The following is a 20,920-nucleotide window of genomic DNA, read 5'->3' as shown; positions in this document are numbered from 1 at the left end:
AACTTTGATGTTTATTCGGTGACTGTGGCCTGGAATTTTATTAGATGCTGTATAGCTGTACATCTCTACCCACCAGAACGTTGAGCTTGAGTGAGATTGGATAAGAACTTGGAAGTTTTTAGCTTAGGGGAGTAAAGGTGGAAAGAAGTCTTTATTTTAGAAGGTTTTCAATTTTAAACTTCTTGTTTTTGTTTTATTTTATTTATATATAGATGTCAGAACACAGAAGTGATTAATAGTCTGGCAATATTCATTACTTGTTTAACTTTTTTTCTAAAATCTTGCATCTTCCTAAAAGTCTTTTCAGTGACTGCCCAGGGAAAGAGAGAACCAAGAAAATTTCCTGAAAAGAAACCATTTACAACTGATATGTTTCTGAATAATGGAGAAAACTAAAATTCAATTTATAAAGTATTGCAGTACTAAATAGCTCTTACATTTGTAATAAAATATTCAACTAATTTTTAAAAATTTCCCTTTATTGTTGAAAGTATTACAAATGTCCCCTTTTTTCTCCCATTGATCGCTGTACCCCTCGACCCAGGCCTTCACCCCACTATTGTCTGTGTCCATTGGTTATGCATATATGCATATAAATTCTTATGTTAATCTCTCCACACCCACCCACCTACCCCCACCTTCCCTCTGAGATTCATCAGTCTGTTCCATGCTTCTATGACTCTGAATCTATTTTGTTCATTGGTTTATTTTGTTCATTAGATTCCACATATGAGTAAGATCATGTGACACTTATCTTTCTCTGACTGGCTTATTTCACTCAGCATAATACTCTCCAGGTCCCATCATGCTGTCTCAAAGGGTAAAGAATGCCTATTCTGCAGCTTGGGAGTGGAATGTTATGTAAATGCCAAATAAATGCATCTGATCTAGTGTCTCATTAAGATTCACAGTTTCCTTGTTGATATTTTGTCTGGAAGATCTATCCAGTAAAGTCAGTGGGGTGCTAAAGTCCCTTACTATGCTGTCCATATACCTTTAAAGTCATCCAGAAGTTTGTTTGTTTTTCCAGCCTGTATGAGTCTTTTGTTCTGAGGTGGGTCTCTTGTAGACAGCGTATATTTGAGTCTTTTTTCTTATCCATTCAGCTACCCTATGTTTTGACTGGAGCATTTAATCCATTTATATTTAAGGTTATTATTGATACATGCTTATCTATTGACATTTTAATTATTTATACATATGTTTCTCATTCTCTCTATTTCAACTTCTTATTATAGCAGTCCCTTTAACATTTCTTGCAGTGTTGATTTGGTGGTGATAAATTTCTTTAACCTTTTTTTTTTTTCTGGAAAGATTATTATTTCACCATCTATTTTGAATGATAGCCTTGCTGGATAGAATATTCTTGGTTTCAGATCCTTGTTTTGCATTATGTCATTCCCTTCTGAGCTGTAGAGTATCTGATGAGAAATCAGCTGAAAGCCTTATGGGAGGTCCTTTGTAGGTAACAGCTTACTTTTCTCTTGCTGCCTTTAAGATTCTCCCTTTGCCTTTGATTTTTGGCATTTTAATTTTAATGTGCCTAGGGATGAGCCTCTTTGGGTTCTTCTTGCTAGAGACTTTGTGCCTCCTGAAGTTGTGTGACTTTTTCCTTGACAAGGTTAGGGAAGTTTTCTCCCATTATTTCTTCAAACAGGCTCTCTAATTCTTGCTTGCTTTTGACCTCTTCTGGTACTCCTATGATGCATATATTGTTACATTTCATATCCCACAGCTCCCTTAAACTGTCCTGTTTTTTATTTATTTATTTATTTTTTGGTTCTGTGATTGAGTGTTTTTTTTTTTTCTACCCTGTTTTCTGATTAGCTGAATCTGTTTTTCAGCTTCCCCTAATCATTCCTTCTAATGTTTTTTTTTATTATTCCTTCTAATGTTGTTGTTTTTTTATTCCTAGTATGTCATTCTTAATTTCTTTAATAATTTCTCTATATTTTTTCATGCTATTGAGCAACTTTATTATCAATATCTGGAACTCTTTATCTGATAGATTCCTTATCTCCATTTCATTTAGCTCTTCTTCTGGAGAATTATTTTTTTCCTTCATTTGGGGCTTGTTTTTTGTTTTTGTTTTTGTTTTTGTTTTTGTTTGTCTTCCCATTTTGGCTGCCTATTTGGATTTTTTTTTTTTTTTAATGTGTAGGTAGATCTGCTAGGACTGCCAGTCTCTTGGATGGTTTCTGGTGAAGGCCAATGTCAGACACTGTTTGTGAATGCTCTTGAGTACCCTGTTTAAAGTTTTCCACACTGCACTGCCTTTGGTTTCTTCTACTGGGGCTGGGTGTGTTTGGACAGGACCAAGATGTAGACCAAGGTCAGCTTTTTCAAGACCTGGGTCTTGAAGCAAATCAAGCAGACTCAAAGCACCCAGAGGCTGTTATTCAGTCTCTTAATGAGCCTCAGGCTGTAGAAACTCCATAGCGTGGGGCCAGAGGTTTTCTAGTACGGTGGGGCATTTGCTTTATATACCCCCTAGGCAAAAGCTGCTTGAAAGGTAAATGTCTGCCTGCAAAAGATGTCCCCTGCTGTATGGGGGAATGACTAAGCACTGGGGTCCAGATGTGTGCCCTCTAAGGTCTATTCCCCCAGCGAGCCCCTCTGGATTCTCCTCACACTGCTCTAGTCCACTCTGCCTTCCCACCACCAGAGCCCAAGTTGAGTGACTGCACCCAAAACTTTATGTGTTGGCTCTTTAAGAGGGTGCCTGCATTTCTAGCCATCTCTCCCTGGCAGACAGATACCCTGCTGCTTTTCACAGCCAGATGTTATGTGGCCACCTTTCTCAGTTCTGGTGCTCTAGGCTGGGGAGCCCAGTTTGGGGGTTAGGCCCCAGAGTCTTCAGTGGGAACCTCCCACAGTTGAGATATCCCTCTGAATCTTCAGCCACTGCCTGTGGGAGCCCGGATAGCCCTCTCACACCTCCACACTTCCTACCAGTCTCTATGTGGTCTCTGCTGTAGGTCCTTGATTATGAGGTTGCTCCCCAGCTTGTCTTCAGTTGCAGTTGATTATTCAGAGTGGTTTTTCTGTATTTTATTTGTAATTCTGTTTTGGTCCTGGGAGAGTATCAGTGTAGCTTCCACTCAATCCACAGCCATCTTGGATCTCTCTCAACTAATTTTTTATTTTGCTTTGGAGCAGTTAGCAATTGATTTGTGTTGTAGCAAGATTACAGCAAATGATTTCATGGGAACATTTATTCAAATGTTGTATTTTATTAGCTGGTAATGTCTGGGCCTTTATGATATAGAAACAAGTACAATAAATATTTGAATGGATAGATTTAAGACCTAGATTATTTGGAAGAATCATTTTAAAATTTGGACTACGACATCTAAAGCTAGTTTTTTAGGCCATGTTGCAACATATTATATAATTCAAGATATAGGGAAACATATTTTAGAAATTAAGAACTTAAACAGTGTAATTTAGAAAGAAATTTCTGCCCTGGCTGGTGTGGCAGTTGGTTGGAACATCATCCTATACACTAAAAGGTGGCAAATTTGATTCCCAGTCAGGGCACACACCTGGGTTGCAGGTTGAGGGTACATTTGGAGGCAACTAATGGATGTTTCTCCCTCCCCCTCCTCTTCCCTCTCCCCTCTCCCTTCTCACTAAAAGAACTTTCTTAATTATGAAGAATAATACAAGTAGGTTTCTAGCACCCCACCCACATAGTTTTGTGTATATTGTATCCTCTTGAGAAATTTAGAAGAGGATTTTTATTGTTTCTGATGTAAATCAAGATTTATTAACCTCTACAAACTAAGCAACCTAACTGAAGTCAATTTAGAATGGTATAGTATGTTATATAAATGTAGTATGTTATGAAGCACTGTATTTTTTATGATCTCTATATATAGCCTTTTAAAATTTTATAAATTTATTTAAAAAACAATAAACACAGGGCACATTAACATAAATATAATTTTTCATGAACACTAACTATAATTTCTACTGTTTCATCAAGAACATTCTTTTTTTCTATTGGAGTTATTTTTAATATTTAAATACAAAAGTGAGCAGTGAAATTTTTTCCCACAAGTGCATGGTTGTAAAAAATACAGTGGCCACTAATATAGTTTGCTACCCTGACTTAATCCTTGCCAAGGTGTCAGCAATTTTATCCAGCACTGATTTTATTTTAAACAACAGCTTTATTGAAATATGATTCATATACCATACACTTCATACATTTAAAGTGCACAGTTTCAATGTTTTTTAATATAGTTACAGAATTATGCAACCATTATCAAAATCAGTTTTAGAGTCACAAAAAGAATTCCAGTCCCTATAAGCAGTCACTTCCCATTCCTCACTAAATGTCCCCCTAGAAACCATTACTCTACTTAATCTCTGCAGATTCACATATTGTGGACATTTCATATAAATGGAATCATGTAATGTGTGGTTTTCTATTATTGTTTTTTTTACTTAGCATAATATTTTCAAGGTGCATTCAAGGTATAGCATAAATCAGTATTTTATTCTTTTTGTGTATAAGCAATATCCCATTGCATAGACTCCACATTTTATGGTTAGACATTTGGGTTGTTTCCACTTTTGGGTTAATATTACTAATGCTGCTATGAACATTTGTGTACATTTCTTTGTATGGACATTTGTCTTCAACTCTCTTGAGTATATACCTAGGAGTGGAATTTCTGGATCACATGGTAACTATGTTTAACATTTTGAGGAGCAGTGAGACTGTTTTCCAAGAGACTACACTGTTTTACATTCCTACAAGGAAAATAATGGATTTCAATTTTTCCATGTCCTCACCAACACTTGTTATTATTTGTCTTTTTTATTACATCTATCCCAATGAGTCTGAAGGGGTATTTCAATTGTGGTTTTGATATGCATTTCCAAAAAGACTAAGGATATTGAGCATTTTTTTATGTGCTTATTGGGTAATTGAGAATTGTAGATATCTCTCCTTTAGAGAAATGTCTGTGCGAATTCTTTGCCTATTTTTTAATTGAGTTATTTATGTATTTATTGTTGAGTTGTTAGATTTATTTACATAGTCTCGGTAAGAGTCCCTTCTCAGATATATATGACTTGCAAATATTGTTTCCAATTATGTGGGTTGTTTTTTTCACATTCTTGAATTGTGTTCTTTGCAATATAAAAGGTTTTAATTTTGGTAATGTCCAATTTATTTATTTTTTCTTTTGTTGCTTGTGCTCTTGGTACTATTTAGAAGAAACTATTGCCCAACCCAGTGATTTTCTTTATATATATAATTTTTGTTTAAAATATTACAGATGTCCTTTTTTCTCCCCAATGACCCGTTCCACCCCGTCCCTTCACACACCCCCAGTCCCTCTCCCCACCATTGTCCGTGTCCTTGGGTTGTGCATATATGCATATAAATTCTTGGTTACTCTCTCCTCCTCCACCCACCCGCGATCCTCCATCACTTTGACATTCGTCAGTCTCATCTATGCTTCCATGTCATTGAATCTATTCTGTTCATCAGTTTATTAAGTTCTTTAGATTCCACATATAAGCGAGATCATGTGATGTTTGTCTTTCACTGCCTGGCTTATTTCACTTAGCATAATATTCTCCAGGTCCATCCATACTCTCCCAAAGGGTATGAGATTCTTCTTATTTACAGCTGTGTAGTATTCCATGGTGTAAATGTCCCACAGCTTTTCTATTCACTCATCTATTGATGGGCACTTGGGCTGTTTCTAGATCTTGGCTATTGTAAACAGTGCTACTATGAACATCGGGGTACATATATTCTATCTGATTAATGTTTCAGGATTCTTAGGATACATTCCTAGGAGTGGAATCACTGGGTCAAAAGGCAGCTCCATTTCTAATTGTTTGAGGAACTTCCATACTGTTTTCCAGAGTGGTTGCACCAGTCTGTATTCCCACCAGCAGTGTACTAGGGTTCCTTTTTCTCCACACCCTCACCAGCACATGTTGTATGTTGATTTGTTGATGGCAGCCATTCTGACAGGTATGAAGTAATACCTCATTGTGGTTTTAATTTGCATCTCTCTGATGATTACCAACTTTGAGCGCTTTCTCATGTGTCTCTTGGCCATCCATATGTCCTCTTTGGAGAAGTGTCTATTCAAGTCCTTTGACCATTTCTTAATGAGGTTGTCTTCCTCTTGCTGAATAGTATGAGTTCTTTGTACGCTTTGGAAATTAGCCTCTTATCAGATTCATCCTTGGCAAATATGTTTTCCCAGACTGTGGGGTTCCTTTGTATTTTGAGGCTGTTTTCTTTTGCTGTGCAGAAGCTTTTTAGTTTGATGTAGTCCCATATGTTTATTTTTTCTTTTGTTTCTCTTGCCCTAGGAGATGTATCACTGAAAAGTCCACACATGGGATGACTGTGACTTTACTGCCTATGCTTTCTTCCAGGATTTTTATGGTTTCGTGATTTACATTTAAGTCTTTTATCCATTTTGAGTTTATGTTTGTGAAAGTTGGTGGTCTAGTTTCATTCTTTTGCATGTATCTGTCCTATTTTCCCAGCATCACTGATTGAAGAGACTGTCTTTACTCCATTGGATTACTCTTGCCTCCTTTGTCAAATATTAACTGACTGTAATGGCTTGGGTCTATTTCTGGGGTCTCTATTCTGTTCCATTGATCTATATGCCTGTTGTTGTACCAATACCAGGCCATTTTTATTACAGTGGCTTTGTAATACAGTTTGAAGTCCGGTAATGTGATCTTTCCCACTCTGTTCTTTTTTCTCAAGATGGTGGCAGATGGCTGGGGTCTTTTTTGGTACCATATAAATTTTTGAAATGTTTGTTCTAGGTCTGTGAATTATGCTATTGGTATTTTAATAGGAATTGCATTAAATTTTAAATTGCTTTGGGTAGTATGGACATTTTAATGATATTAATTCTTCCAATCCAAGAGCATGGTATATTCTTCCACTTGTTTAAATCTTCCTCTGTTTCTTTTTTCAGTTTCACGTAGTTTTTCAAGTACAGGTGTTTTACATCCTTGGTTAAGTTTATTGCTAAGTATCCTGTTTTTTTAGTTGCAATGGTAAATGGTATTGTTTTTTTAGTTTCTCTCTCTGAAAGTTCATTGTTGGTGTATATGAATGCCATTGATTTCCAGATGTTGATTTTGTATACAGCGACCTTGCCAAATTTGTTTATCAAATCTAGTAGTACTTTGATGGAGTCTTTAGGGTTTTCTATGTACAATATCATGTCATCTGCAAATAATGACAGTTTTACTTCCTCCTTTCCAATTTGGATACCTTTTATGTTTTCTTGCTGTCTCATGGCTATGGCGAGGACTTCCAGTACTATGTTGAATAAGAGTGGTGAAAGTGGACATCCTTGTCTTGTTCCAGTTTTTAATGGAAATGTTTTAGTTTTTGCCCACTGAGTATGATGTTGGCTATAGGTCTGTCATATATGGCCTTTATTATGTTGAGGTATGATCCCTCTATTCCCACTTTACTGAAAGTTTTCATCAGAAGTGGGTGCTGGATTTTGCCCAATGCTTTTTCTGCATCTATTGATATGATCATATTCTTTTTTTTTTTCATTTTGTTTATGTGATGTATTACATTTATTGATCTGCGGATGTTGTACCAGCCTTGCATCCCCAGAATAAATCCCACTTGTTCATTATGTATGATCTTTTTAATGTATTGCTGCATCCGGTTTGCTAGTATTTTAGTGAGGATTTTAGCATTTATGTTCATCAGGGAAATTGACCTGTAATTTTCATTCTTTGTGGTATCTTTATCTGGTTTTGGGATTAGGATGATGCTGGCCTCATAAAAAGAGTTTGGGAGTTTTCCCTCCTCTTGAATTTTCTGGAATGTTTGAATAGAATAGGTGTTAATTCTTTGAATGTTTGGTAAAACTGGCCTGTAAATCTATCTGGTCCAGGACTTTTGTTTGCTGGGAGCTTTTTGATTACTGCTTCAATTTCATTAGTTGTTATCGGCCTATTTAAGTTTTCTGCCTCTTCTTGATTCAGCTTGGGAATGTTGTATGCTTCTAGGAATTTGTCCATTTCCCCTATGTTGTCCAATTTGTTGACATATAGTTGCTCATAATATTTTCTTACAATCCTTTGTCTTTCTGTTGGTTCACTTGTTATGTCGCCTCTTTCATTTCTGATTTTATTTATTTGGCTCCTCTCTCTTTGTTTCTTAGTGAGTCTGGCTAAAGGTGCATCAATCTTATTTACCTTGTCAATTAAACAGCTTTTGGTTTCACTGATTTTCTGTATTTTTTTTTTCTAGTCTCTTTGTTATTAATCTCTGCTCTGATTTTTATTATTTCCTTCCTTCTACTTCCTCAGGGATTTTCTTGCTGTTCTCGTTCTAGGTCTTTTAGTTGTTGTGTTAGATGGTTCATTAGATCTTTTTCTTGTTCCTTAGATAGGCATGTAATGCTATGAATTTTCCTCTCAGGACTGCTTTTGCAGTGCCCCATTGGTTTTGGGTTGTTGTCTGTTCATTTTTGTTTTTTTCCACGAAGTGTTTGATTTCTTCCTTGATCTCATTGGTAACCCATTCATTGTTTAATAACATGCTATTTAGCCTCCATGTGTTTGAATATTTTTCAGTTTTTTTATAGTGCTTGATTTCTAGTTTCATGGCATTGAGAAGATGCTTGATATGATTTCAATCTTCTTATATTTGTAGAGACTTGCCTTGTGCCCTAACATGTGGTTTATTTTTGAGAATGTTCCATGTGCACTTGAGAAGAATGTGTATTCTGCTGCTTTGGGGTGAAATGTTCTGTAAATGTCAGTTAAATCCATTAGCTCTAGTGAATCATTTAAGGTCTGCGTTTCCCTGTTGATTTTTTGTCTTGATGATCTGTCCAATGCTGACAGTGGGGTGTTAACGTCCCCACTATTTTTGTGTTGCTGTCAATCTTCCCTTTAAAGTCCCCCAAGAAAATTTTTATATATTTAGTTGCTCCTGAATTGGGTGCATAAATGTTTATAAGGATTATTTTCTCCTGTTGGATTGATCCCTTTAGTAATATGTAGTGATCATCTTTGTCTCTTGTTATTGTGTTTATTTTAAAGTCTGTTTTGTTAGAAATGAGAATTGCTACTCTGGCACTCTTATATTGGGAATGTTGTTTCGCTACATGTTGTCCCAAAGCTCCCTTAGACTGTCCTCATGCTTTTTGAGTGTTTTTTTCTTTTTGCTGCTCTGATTGAGTGGTTTTTTCTACCTTGTCTTCTAAGTCACTTATTCTGTCCTCTGTTTCATTGATCCTGCTTCTAATTCCTTCCAGTGCATTCTTGATATCAGATACAGCATTCTTTATCTCTGTCTGAGTTTTATTCATGGTATGTATCTCTTTTTTCATGTTTTCTCTAAGGTCCCCGATTTTATCATCTAGAGTCCTCTTAAGTTCCTTGAACATCTTCATCATCCATACTCTGATCTCCATTTCTGATAACTTGCTTAACTCCATCTCATCAAACACTTTTTCTGGCGATGTTTCCTTTTCTTTAATTTGAGGGTTGTTTCTTTGTCTCCCCATTTTGGTAGGTCTTAGTGTTTATATCTATACATTAGATATATTTGCTGTGTCCCAGTCTTGTGGGATGGGATTGTGTCTTGTGGGTCCACTAGAGCCCAGAGGTGTGTTTTCCTTATACTTCTGAGCTCTTTGCTCTAGGCGTGTCCCTTTTGTGGTTTCTTTATTTTCTCCTGTTGTACTTGGGTCTAGGTTGTCGTTGATCAGTCCTTGGTAGAGCCCTCCTTTCAGGTTGGTTAATTGTGTCTCAGCCCCAACCTCATCGTGTAAGCTGTTGTATGGGTAATGGCAAGGCAGGACAATACACAACTAAAATTCCAGGAAACAATAGGTATCTTACAGAATATCTTGACAGTCACAATGAAAACAACCCATGTGAAAACAGAACTGGGAGAGTGAAGGGAGAACACACACACACAAAAATGCTTAAAACAAAAAGAGAGAGAAAGAAAACTAACGCTTAGAGAAAGATGTATATTGCTGTTAATACTGGTGAAAATTTACAAAATAATAATAAACTAAAATGTAAAACATAGAGAAGCTATTGGGAGATAACAGAAGCAGAGAAAATATTCTGAAAGAAGGGCCAGCAAAGAATTAAGGGAGAGAATAGGAATAGGTTAATAGTTGAAAATGAGAAAACAAAGATACAATAAACAGAATAAGAGAAACTAACAATCGGACAGGAAGACAGAAGGGAGGATAACAAAAGAATGAAAGAAAAGTAGAAAAAGAAAAAAGAAAAAGAAAAAAAAAGTTATGCCAATGGATCGAGAGGAGAGAGAGATAAAGCCCAAGCAGGGAGGGAGTCTGGTAAGAGATTTGGGGGAAACTATAGAGGAAAGTAGTAAACTTGGTTATAATGATAAAGTCCCAGTTGTTAAGCAGTAATATCAAGAAAGTCTTGATATTAGAAGCAAGAATAAAATAAAACAAAGCAAATTAACAAAACAAAACTAAAAACAAGCTAAACACGACAAAATTCTTTTTAAAAAAAAGAGAAAAAGAAAAACAAAATTTAGTTAAAAAAATTTTTTTAAAAAATTAAAAAAATATATTATAAAATTTAAAAGAGAAGAAAAAACAAATTCTCCCCTTTTTCTTCTTCCTAAGGAAAAAAGAAAAAATAAAAATATCCACAAACAAAAAACAAAGAAAAAACCCAAAAACCAAAAAAACCAAAATGAAACAAAACCAAAAAAACAGAAGAAAAAAGGTAGTAAATCAGGTGAGTTTCTTCTGGGCAACTTATGTTGTCTGAGGGTCACTCTTTTGTGTGCTGATTTCAGTACTCCTGGGAGGTACTTGTGTATCAGCCAACGTGAGGAGTGATCTAGGTTTGGCTCTGGTGTCCTTAGGTAGATGGTTGATCTGAGTCTCTCTGTGTACCACCTCCTCTTGTCAGCTATTTTGCAACCTTGTAGTTGCTTGGTCTTACTCCAGAGTCTTTTGTAGAGTCTATAGGGTGCAGGGTGGCTAGTGTAGCCCAGGGTATCACTCCCCTTAGAGGTGTCGCTGTCAGGCGGTCACTCTGCAGGAGTTAGTCTCTGCTCCACAGCCAGCTCCTCAGTCCCTACCCTGTCCTCTGATTCTAGTTCCCCAGGCTCTGGCCTGCTGCAGCTTCAGATTGATTTCAGCCTGTTGCCTTTTCTGTATGGGTCGTTTCAGCAGCCTGAGTTCAGTGTGTTCAATTAAAAACACATTCTCGTGAGCCCTTTGCCTGCCCTGCCCCCAGCAAGGGTTTTCAGGGTTTCCTCCAGTTCCCAAAAGCAGTCCCTGAGAGTCTTATTGTTGTAAAGTCCTCTTGAGAGCTGCTCTCCCTTCCCCCTCAGGACTGTGCCCTGCGGGGTTGTCTGGGGCTTCAGTGAGTGGGACCCGCCCCTTTCCTGTTGTGGGTGGTGCTCCCAGCTGCAGGAGAGGCAGTCAGGCTCCGCCCCTCCCTGCTCAGCTCTGGTTGGCTGGTCGCACCAGGCCCACCCCTCAGACCTTCTACTGTGCAGACCCCAATCCCAGCCTCCGATGGTCTGTGTGTGCTGTGCAGGCCAGGAAGGTGGGATCCAGTTCTGCAATCAAACTTGCAAATGCACAAAGCAACACACAGGCAGAAAGTCCTCCCTGCAAGGTCCTGCTGCTGGTGCACCAAGGCACCTAGCGGGAGGGGACCCAAAGTCAGCTCCAGGCAGCTCCCTGCACCTCTGGTCTCAGCAAAGGTGGAGCAGCTTCACAGGCCACCAGGGCACCTCTCAGGGCTGGTCACAGATCCCAGCCTCCAGGCATCAGGAGCTCAGGGTGGGAGGGCTCCTCCCCTCCCCCACACCATACAGATTCAGGGCTTTCTGGGGCTCAACACTATGCCCCACAGGGAGGCAGAGGGTCACCGTGTGTGGCTGCTCAGCGCAGTCCTCTGGTCCCTTACCACTTGGGTTCCACAGACCTTGGGACAGCCTTCCCTTTGGTTAGCACCGGGAGCACCAGAAGCTGGTTGCAGTGGCCACTAAGGCTTTGTTTCCTAGGAAGGCACAGTCCCCTCCTTGTGGACTCACGGCTCCCCTGGGTCCCTCTGCCCTGTGTGCTGGGCGCTCCTTCCCTTCTCATCACTCCGGGTGTGGGATCCCCACTTTTGGAGGCCAGTCGCACTCCGGAGGGGGGGAGCTTTGCAGCCTCCAACCCTCTGGGCTCGGAGCCCAGCACAGGATTCAGGGGGGACTCCCCCTTCCTACGACCCCCTCTCTTACTGGACTTCGTGATGCATATTCAATGCTCCTGACTCACACTCTGTCCACTCAGGTATGTTTCTCTGGTTTTTTAAAGCTGGTTACGTAGGATTTTAGGAGTAAATCAAGTCCATGTCTGGGAGCGGGGGCGCTGCTGCCTCTCACAGTGCCGCCATCTTCCCTCTCTAACCCAGTGATTTTCAATGGGTGTGCTGCAAGAATTTTAGAAACATGCAATACTTGACTATTTAGTCAGGGGCACTGACCTCTTTTCCATTAGAGTGTCAAATGAAAACAACCAAAACAACAATAGCCCGCTGGGTGTGAATGAATCAAAATGATAACTTTTTCATATTGGCAAAAAATATAACATTTTTGTTGTACTACAGAGTTTCAGTAATTAGTTTATATGTGCCATGAGATGAAAAAGGTAGTAAGTTTAAAATCAGGAAGTATGAGCCCTCTAACTTTGTTATCGTTCAAGATCGTTTTGGCTATTCTGTGTCCCATTGAATTTTAAGATCAGCCTATCAATTTCAGCAAAGATTTTAGCTAGGATTTTGATAGAGATTAAGTTGAATCTATAGATTAATTTGGGAAGAACTGCCATCTTAATAATATTAAGTCTTCTGATATATGAACATGGAATGTCTTTCCATTTATTTAAGTCTTTATTTTCTTTCAACAATATTCTGTAGTTTTTGGTATAAGTTTTGTACTTCTTTTGGGAAATTTATTCCTAAACATTTTCTTTTAATTTTTCTAGCTTTATTGTAATATAATTGACATATAACATTATGTAAGTTTAAGGTATACAACTGATGATGCAATATTGCAAATGATTACCACAGTGATGTTCGTTAATATAGTTATCACCTCACATACTTGCCATTTTTTTGGTGTATGAAGTGAGAAGTTTAAAGATTTACTTTCTTAGTAACTTCCAAATATACAATGCAGTATTGCTATGTACAGACAACATACTGTACACTACATCCCCAGAACTTATGTTATAATGGGAAGTTTGTAACCTTTGACCATCTTCACCCATTCTTACTCCCCACCCCCACCATCCCTAAAAACCACCAATCAACTATTTGTTTTTATAAGTTTAGGCATTTTTAGTTTCCACATATAGGTGAGATCATTCAATATTTGTCTTTCTCTGTCTGGTTTATTTCACTTAGCATAATGCCTTCCAGTTGCATCCATGTTGTCATAAAAGGCAAGATTTTTTTCTTTTTATGGCTGAAAACCATAATCACATTTCCTTTATCCATTCACTCATTGAGGGATACTTACATTCTTTCCATGTCTTGTCTATTGTAAATTATGCTGTTATAAACATGGAAGTTGTAGGTATTTCTTCAAGTTGGTGATTAATTTCCTTTAGACATATACCCAGTAGTGAAATTGCTGGATCGTGTGGTAGTTCTATTTTTAATTTTTGAGGAACTTCAATATTGATTTTTGTAGTGGCTGCACTAATTTACATCCCCATTAACAGTATACAAGGATTTTGTTTTTTCTACATTTTCACCAGTACTTGGTCTCTTGTCTTTTTGATGATAGACATTCTAGTAGTTGTGAGCTGATATCTCACTGTAGTTTTGATTTGCTTTTCCCTGATGATTAATGATGTTGAGCACCTTTTCATGTACCTCTTGAACATTTGTATATCTTCTTTGGAAAAATATCTATTCAGATCCTCTACCTCCCTCCTTTTTATTAGAGATAATGACATTATTTTTATTTATTTATATGATCAAGTTGAAAATTCACTGAACAAGTTGTCCCATTGGCCAAGTACATGGCCTTCTGGTGTCGAGACAATGGCAAGTCTGCCAACTAAGCCATTCCTTTGTGAGCTGAGGTTATAGCTCAGACTTTTAAAAAAATTTATTGTTGACAGTATTGCAGATGTCCCCCAATTTTCCCCACCATTGCCTCACTCCACTCAGTCCCTGCCCTACCCTAGCCCTTCACCAGACTATTGTCTCTGTCCATGGGCTATGCATATGTACATATAAGTTCTATGGTTAATCTCTTTCCTTCCCCCCACCCTTTCCCCTCTGAGATCTGTTAGTCTGTACCATGTGTCCATGCCTCTGGACCTGTTTTGTTCATCCTTTTATTTTGTTCATTACATTCCACATATAAATGAGATCATGTGATACTTGCCTTTTGCTGACTGCCTTATTTCATTGAGCATAATACTCTCCAGGTCCATCCATGCTGTCTCAAAGGATAATAGATCCTTCTTTTGTACAGCTGTGTAGTATGCCATGGTGTAAATGTACCACAGCTTTTTTATCCACTCGTCTACTGGTGGGCACTTGGGCTTTTTCCAGATCTTAACTATAGTAAATAATGCTTCTATGAACACAGGGATGCATATATTCTTTTTGATTAGTGTTTCTGAACTCTTAGGATATATTCCTAGAAGAGAGATCATTGGGTCAAGTGGTAGTTCCATTTTTAATTTTTTTGAGGAAACCCCATACTGTTTTCCATAGTGGCTGCAATAGTCTGCATTCCCACTAAGAATGCACTAGGGTTCCCTTTTCTCCACTTCCTTGCCACCTCTTGTCGTTTGTTGATTTGTTGATGGTAGCCATTCTGACAGGTGTGAGGTGATGCCTCATAGTGGTTTTAAATTGCATCTCTCTGATGATTAGTGATGTTGAGCATTTTTTGCACGTCTCTTGGCCATCTGTATGTCCTCTTTGGAGAAGTGTCTATTCAAATCATTTGACAATTTTTAATTGGATTGTTTGTTTAGTTGGATTGTTGAGTCGTAGGAGTTCTTTGTATATTTTGGAAATTTACCCCTTATCAGGTGTATCATTGGCGAATATTTTCTCCCATACAGTGGGTTTCCTTTTCATTTTGGTGATTATTTCTTTTGCTGTGCAGAAGCTTTTTAGTTTGATGTAGTCCCATTTATTTTTTTCTTTTTCTCTTGCCCTAGAAGGTGTATCAGGGAAAATGCTGCTATATGAGATGCCTGAGATTTTACTGCCTACATTTCCTTCTAGGACTTTTATGGTTTTGCAACTTACGTTTAAGTCTTTTATCCATTTTGAGTTTCTTCTTGTACATAAGTTGGTGGTCTAGTTCCATTTTTTTGCATATACCTGTCCAGTTTTTTTAACACCATTTATTGAAGAGGCTGTCTTTACTCCATTGTGTGCTCTTGCCTCCTTTGTCAAATATTAATTGACCATGATGGCATGGGTTGATTTCTCGGGTCTCTGTTCTTTTTCATTGGTCTATATGTCTGTTCTTGTGCCAGTACCAGTCTGTTTTGATTACAATGGCTTTGTAGTATGGGTTGATATCCTGTACTGTGATCCCTCCAACTTTGTTCTTCTTTGTCAAGATTGTCATGGCTATTTGGGGTCTTTTTTGATTCCATATAAAATTTTCAAATATTTGTTCCAGTTCTGTGAAATATGCTGTTAGTATTTTAATAGGGATTGCATTGAATTTATAGATTTCTTTGGGTAGTATGGACATTTTAATGATGTTAATTCTTCCAATCCATGAACATGGTATATGCTTGTACTTGTTTGTATCTTCCTTTGCCCAATTTTAAATAAGATTGTTTTTATTTTATTTTAATGTTACTGTCAATAAAATTGTTTAAATTTTACTTCCAATGGTTTATTGTAATTATAGACCTACAACCAATTTTTTAATATTGGTGTTGTATCTCACAATCTTCCTGAACTCATTTATTAGTTCTAATAGTGTGTGTGTGTGTGTGTGTGTGTGTGTGTGTATTCCTTAGGATTTTTAAAATTTATTTTATCATCTGCAGGTTGAAATAGTTTTATTTATTTATTTCCTATCTGGATGCCTTTTATTTATTTTCTATTTACTTACTTTTATAGTTAGAACCTCTAGTAAAATGTGGAATAGAAATGGTGAGTGTAAAAAAGCTTGGTTGTTCCAATCTTTCAGCATTGAGTATGATATTAACTTCTGGTCTTTCTTACGTATAGTGTATCCAGTGGAGGAATTCCCTTACATTCCTAACTTATTGAGTTTTGTTGTTTTTATCATGAAAGGGTTTTGAATTTTGTCAACATTTTTTTACGTATTTTGAAATATTCATATTTTCCCTTTGTTCTATTCATATGGTGTATTACAGTAATGATAAACTTTGTATTGCTGGGATTAATCCCACTAGTATAATCCTTTCTATATGTTGCTAGATTCAGTTTGTTAGTACTTTGTTGGGGATTTTATGCCTATATTCATGAGATGTTGGTCTGTAGTTTTCTTTTCTTGTGATGTCTTTGTGTGGTGTCCGTATCAGGGTAATTTTGACCTAATAGAATAAGTGGGAAAGTTATCTTTGCTGTTCTGTTTCATGGAAGAGTTTGTGAAAAATGAGTGTTAACTGTTCTTTAAACGTACATTAAAATTCACCAGTAAAGCTATCTGAGCTTAGCTTTTCTTAGTTTTTTGTTTGTATTATTTTAAATTACTAATTTAATCTCTTTACATGTTTTTGTTCTATTCAGATTTTTCAATTTCTCCTTCAGTTTTGGTATTCATGTTTTTCTAAGGATTTAACCATTTCAGCTAATTTATCTAATTTTATATATGCAGCTGCTTCTTTATAATGCTTTTTATATCTATGTATTCAGTAGTAATGCCCTTCTTTCATTCTAGCTAAAAGTTTGCCAATTTTGTTGATCTTTTCAAAGAATATAAAATAACTTTTTGAGAAGGAAAGCATCAAATTAATAATTAGAAGGTAGCTAAATAGCCCTCGTATAATTGGCAGTGTGTTCTTAGCCCCATGTTTCTTAACATCTTGGAGCATCATTTGGCTCATTTATAAAACAGGATGATGAGACTTGCGTCACAGATTTGTCTCTAAGATTAAATGAAATAACATAGAAAATCTCTAGCACAATACCTATTCATGGTAGATTTTCAATAAATGTTCATGTCCTTTTCTTCTGCACCATTATACTGACCTCAGTTTTACTGCATTGTTCTTTGGTTGCCAGGTCTAATTTAATATAGTAAACATTTTAAATGACTTATCTTTTAAATTCTGAAAAAATATTTTTCTGCACTGTCTGCCTGCCATAAAACCAAGATGATATTCATTTTCACTAAGACTTAGGAACATACCAAGTTCTGAATATAATCAGGTGAAACAATGATAGTTTAATATTAATCAAAGATGAGTCTAAAAGCAACTGAGATCCTATATAATAAATGATCATACTCTATGTTATTTTCATATTTTTTTCATTTCATTATGATTCTCACACTGATGATAGGAAAGCATTCCATCCCCCAGGGTTCATGTCAGTAGATTTTCCAGGAGCAACCTCTCATCTCAGTAGGTATCACCAACTCCAACTAGATTTTTTTCTCATGGGGTAGATAATATAGATTCCTGAATGGAAGAGAAAAATTCATTCTTAAGAAACCTGCCTTAGCTCATAGACTTTACTAGCAATGTGATCTTAGGTAAATTATCCAACTTTTCTGAGCTTCAATTTACATGTGTATAACATGAGTGGTGATAACAGGGTGGTTGTGAAATTTTAATAATATAATGTGTGTAAGGTACTTAACACAGTACTCAGCTAAGTGTAAAGAAACTTTGTCAAAATAACTTCTCTTCTGTGACCCAGCTGGGTGTTGCAAAATACTATTAAAACTTTCCCTGACTGCATTTAAAATTTTGGATTTTGGAGTATTTGACCTTAAATCTGGTTTAATTTTTAAAGATGTGTACAAGCTAAGTTTCTACTGGTAACAAACTATGCTTGTTTACCTCTTCCTATAATTGTAAGTAGCTCTGCCATTGCTGACCTCTTATTTTGGTTTCTGCTCAGCCCATGCTTGTGCTAACTTACATATTGCAACCAGCTCTTATAATCATACTGTGTCCCAGCTAGTGTTCCCTACTTGTCTGGGATGGATTAGGACCCCAACTCAGCTACGCTAAATGGTATCTTACCAGGAAAAGTAGACCCTGTTGGCTGGCACATTGTTGTGATGACATTAAACGAGTCTCAATAGTGAAGAGGCTCTTGCATTATAACAAGCAGGAGACATACATCTGCTTTGGTGATATTACAAAAATATGTTTATGGACTCATAGGCTCTTTTTTAAAATAATTTTTTATTTATTGATTTTTAGAGAGAAAGAGAGAGAGAGAGAAAGAGAAAGAGAGAGAGAGAGATGGATTTGTTTCCCACTTATTTATGCATTCATTGGTTGTTTCTTATATGTGCCCTGACTGGGATCAAACCCACAACCTTGGCATATCAGGACAACACTCTAACCAGATGAGCTACCTAGCCAGGGCCCCATAGGCTCTTATAATTGTATAAACTTCAAAGATCATCTAGTTCCATACAATAATAATGATAGTAGACATTTACTGAGTTTTCATTGTATGCTTAGCACAGTGATAAGTGCTTACCTGTATCATTTCATTGTATACTCATAATAACCCTTAGAAGTATCCTATTGTTATCTGCATTTTTATAAATGAGAACACAGATTCAGAGGGGTAAACTTGTCTAGGTTTACATAGCTAAAACTCAATAGATCCAGGTTTCAAACTCAAGTCTGGTTCCAGGACTGCATTCCTTAATACACTGTATAGTCCCTCTCCTGCACTGCAAGTATCCCTTCTAGAGTATTCCTGAAAGATTATTTGGTACTGTGCTTGAATATCTTCAAGGTTGGTCAGTTTACTGTTCTCTTTAGGCAGCTCTTTCCATTATTTGAAAAATTTAGTGGCAAGGGGGAAAGATGTTGAGCTAAAATCTGATTCTTTGTAAAAAAAAATCATGGACTGTTAGAGAAGGAGGGACTGGAAGATTGTCTCATCCATTCCCTTCATTTTTCAGATGAGAAATTTCAACCTATTGAAAGCCCATGAACAAGATCTCATAGTACTTCCAGAAATTTTGTCCTCTTGAGCCTGGCAGAGAAACTGTTCTATACTCTTCAGATCAGTGCTTTTAATATTTAAGATTGCTTTTATGATTCCTCTTAATTTTACTTTTATTGCAAACATCCCTAGTTTTTTCATTCCTTCCTTGTATGAATGATTTGCGGGGTTTTCATCACTCTGGAAGCTATTGAAACCTACTTTTAGTTGTTTATTTGCTCCTTTAAAATGGAGCGCAGAGAAGAGGACCTAATACTTTAGAGATTATTTGTTCAGCCCTGAGTACAGTAAAATTATACCTTCTTTTAATCCAGTTATTAGATTTCTATTGGTATAGACTATGATTGTTGTAGATTTTTTCTATTCAGCAGCTATGTAATGAACTTGTAGCCAAGTCAGAGGAACCATTTTTGAGACAAGAGGCATTTCTAAAATCATAGTTGTGAACCACTGATTCAAGAATTATTTTCTTCAGCTTTGAATCTCTACATGATGATTTCATCAGTAATCTATTTGCTTAGAATTTGATTTACTGGAAAAATGAAATGGCATTTGTAATTGCATATTAGACCTTTTGTTTTCATACCTATATACCTATGTTTGATTGTTCAATATATAAGCACCAACATTTTCCAAATTTGCTTTTAAATCTTATTTAGATGGACTAGCTTATAAGATCATTGACTTCTAATTGAACTGTGAAGCTACTCCTTATCTGAAGCCTAGGTGATGAAAGGCTGTCTTTCCAAAGCAAAACTAATGATACCCCATTGTTAAATGAAAATGGCCTAACTGGAAACAAAGAGCATGTTGTGTACTTGTGCTGTTCACTTTCTCTGCCCTCTAGGAGGAAAGGAGAGGTTTCAGGAGTCAGAGCATCTGACCTGCAGCTGACCTGAATGATATTCCTAAAGGGAAAAGAAATTGCAGAACAAAGAGAGGATCAGTTTTGATTGGAATTTAGACTCCTTCACCAGTCCTTGGATGATTCAGGAAAGATTTTTAAAGGAGAAATCTTGAAGAATAGGAGGAAAGCATTAAGGATTAAACTTCCTTTTACCATACTTTAGATGATATCAGAGTTATTTTGTTACATTAATGTTTTAAGATACAAAAGCTTACTTATAGTAGTATACAGAAGGACTGTCATTTGCAAATATTTAAGTTTTTAAAAATACTTTTATTGATTTTTAGAGAGAGAGGAAGGAGAGGAAGAGAGAGAAACATCTATGTAAGAGTGAAACATTGATTGGCTGCCTTCTGCACTCCCCCTACTGGGGATCGAACCCACAACCACAGGAATGTGCCCTGACAGGGAATTGAACCGGCAACCTTTTGGTTCACAGAACTATGCCCAACCAACTAAGTCACACTGGCAGGGCTATTTAAGTATTTTTGCCTTTGTAGAACCTCAGCTCCCTAGATTACACTCTCTATACCTCGATTTCCTTATCTATAAAATGAGGATAAGAGTACTTAGAATGTATGCTAGCTTCCCTGTCGCCCCATACACAAAGTTCTCTGTCTTTCCACTTAACTTTTCTGGTACTTTAAAGTATGCTTAAGACCTCATATATAATCGTATAAATTGTGGTTTCATGTATATATGTGTTTTATGTCTCCTATTAAATTATAATCTTCTTGAGGTCAGGGGCTAGTTGAGTTTTCATTGTTTTTGACCTTTATAATTCCTGGTCTAGTGATTATATATTTAAGACACTTAAGT

General features: G+C 36.8%; 1 protein-coding gene across 7 annotated transcripts in view; it reads left to right on the top strand.

Moving 5' to 3' along the window:
- Positions 1 to 20,920, top strand: part of EDA (ectodysplasin A) — a 383,898-nt gene that overhangs the window by 64,923 nt on the left and 298,055 nt on the right. The window lies entirely within an intron of this gene.

Source organism: Miniopterus schreibersii (genome assembly GCF_964146895.1).
Source record: "Miniopterus schreibersii genome assembly, chromosome: X".
Classification (NCBI taxonomy): domain Eukaryota; kingdom Metazoa; phylum Chordata; class Mammalia; order Chiroptera; family Miniopteridae; genus Miniopterus; species Miniopterus schreibersii.
The sequence above is the reverse complement of the archived record's forward strand: the minus strand, read 5'-3'. Positions and strand labels throughout refer to the sequence as shown.